The 2,500-nt window shown below is 44.9% G+C and overlaps 1 protein-coding gene across 1 annotated transcript in view; it reads right to left on the reverse strand.

Annotated features, from left to right (window-relative positions):
- Positions 1-2,500, reverse strand: part of ngfra (nerve growth factor receptor a (TNFR superfamily, member 16)) — a 77,414-nt gene that overhangs the window by 45,284 nt on the left and 29,630 nt on the right. The gene's annotated exons all lie outside the window — the stretch shown is intronic.

Consider the following 2,500-nt stretch of genomic DNA (forward strand, 5'->3'; position numbering starts at 1 on the left):
AAATTCAAACACAACAACTGTGATTTTACTGATATTGCTCTAAGTAAGAAAATCTATATGAGAAACGTGTCATTTTTGAAAAGTAAAAAGAAAAATGGATGTATAGCATTTTGAAAAAGAGCACATGACTTGTACTCATGACATTACAAATTGAACCCATCTCGTTGTCAGATGTGTGCACCTAACCCATGAATTTCACCTTGCCACTTACCTAAATTTGAGTAAACACACTTATCTTTTTATAGCAGCTCATAGTACAGCCACTCTATGGGAGAAGAATGGCTGCCTATTCCCTGGACTCTCTCTGGGGTTTCTTTTTGAGCATTCGTTCCGCGTGCACACCAGAACAGAGAGAGACAGAGAGAGAGAGAGAGAGAGAGAGAGAGAGAGAGAGAGAGAGAGAGAGAGAGAGAGAGAGAGAGAGAGAGAGAGTCTGTCCAGTGCTAAGCATGATGGATCCTTTGTGGTTTTATCAGTCAGAGTCTGCCAGAGCCCTTGCCTCACACTATCCAGGAATGGATTAAGGAATTGAGTGCCCTTAAAAGAAAGAAAGAAAGAAAAAAATACTCCTTGGCCTGGGCCTGGACTGGTAGGCCTGTTCATTAATCCACCCTCAGCCCTTCCTGCCTATCCAAGATGGCCCTTTTTGTAATTTACAACAGCCTCAATCAGAGACTCTTTTCCCCTCCTCAACTGCCACTGGGTGTAAACATACATTTTGCAGGCTTAATTCCACACTTACGAAGAAGTAGGATCAACACTAGGCATGTTAAATTCCGCTCTCCAAGGGTTGAATTGACTCTGCAAAAATGCACGGTGTGAATATTCGGCACGTCCTGTTCCATCGGCCGCTAATTGTTGAGAGCCAGGGGCTGGGCTGGGTTGGCACAAGGTGTTGTGTGTATTTATGTGCTGGAGCCGCTGTTGTTGCTAATGCTGTGCCTGCTGATGCTGCTGTCATTGCTGCTGATGTAGGGTGGCAACAGCAAACACAACGTTGTACGCCTGTGTGTGTGTGTGTGTGTGTGTGTGTGTGTGTGTGTGTGTGTGTGTGTGTGTGTGTGTGTGTGTGTGTGTGTGTGTGTGTGTGTGTGTGTGTGTGTGTGTGTGTGTGTGTGTGTGTGTGTGTAGCCTTGGCCATGTTCATAAATTGTGCGTCAGAGGTTTGCAAATAGCTGGACTAAATAAGAAGAAAGCAAAACAGATAGCCAAGTATTGTTCAATATCTGCAGTTATAGGCAGTCTGCATATTTGGAGGAGGAGATGCCACTTGTATCCCTGAATAGGCTTCAGGCCAGTATTTGCATTTATGTAGAAGACACATTATTGCTACTTTAATATTGTTTGGGGCGCTGCATTGTTTCTCAATAATTATTGGTCCTCCCAAATAAAATAATCAAACTGTGTGTGTGTGTGTGTGTGTGTGTGTGTGTGTGTGTGTGTGTGTGTGTGTGTGTGTGTGTGTGTGTGTGTGGGTGTGTGTGTGTGTGTGTGTGTGTGTGTGTGTGTGTGTGTGTGTGTGTGTGTGTGTGTGTGTGTGTGTGTGTGTGTGTGTGTGTGTGTGTGTGTTTTTGTGTGTTTGTGTGTGTGTGTGTGTGTGTGTGTGTGTGTGTGTGTGTGTGTGTGTGTGTGTGAGAGAGAGAGGAGAGAGAGAGAGAGAGAGAGAGAGAGAGAGAGAGAGAGAGAGAGAGAGAGAGAGAGAGAGAGAGAGAGAGAGAGAGAGAGAGAGAGAGAGAGCGTAGAGCCAATGACAGCTTTTCCTGGGCCAAGGATAAAGTAATCTGAGAGAGCCCCCCAACCAATGCATCCAATGTAATTAAAACCCAATTCTGGGCCTACTCATTCCCTTGGCCTGGGACAACTGACCCTTTTGACCCCCCTACCCCCTGTCAGCTTGTGTGTGTGTATGTGTGTAAGTATAGTGTGTGTGCCTGCATCCATACCTGTGTATGAGTCTGGCTGTCTGGCTGTATACTGTTTGTGACCATGTGCTTTCTTGTCACATGAAAGACTTAAATCTTAAGTTGCAAAGAAAGCAGGTTTTTTGGTGTGTGTGTGTGTGTGTGTGTGTGTGTGTGTGTGTGTGTGTGTGTGTGTGTGTGTGTGTGTGTGTGTGTGTGTGTGTGTGTGTGTGTGTGCTTTTATTGCACACACACACATGCTTTTATTTGTGATTGTCATCTATGTATACATTTTCACATATTTCCCACTTTTCCTTTGTATACTTATGTGCCTGTGTACGGTATGCCAGTAGGCCTTTTCGAGTGCACATTAGTGTACACACATCGAGTGTGTTACAGTACTCACCTAGGCAAATGGCATCCCACTCGCGTGTGCAGTTGCACAGCTGTATCTCCAACACCTTGCACATGGTTTGGTGTTGGTGTGTTTGTGCATGAGGTATGTGGGAGGCATGTACGTTCCATTTTTCTAGAATATATGCATGTGTACAATATCGTCACTGTCCAGCCGAAACCTCATATCTCCACCTTTCAGAAAC

The sequence above is a fragment of the Engraulis encrasicolus genome, chromosome 2 (assembly GCF_034702125.1).
Source record: "Engraulis encrasicolus isolate BLACKSEA-1 chromosome 2, IST_EnEncr_1.0, whole genome shotgun sequence".
Lineage (NCBI taxonomy): Eukaryota > Metazoa > Chordata > Actinopteri > Clupeiformes > Engraulidae > Engraulis > Engraulis encrasicolus.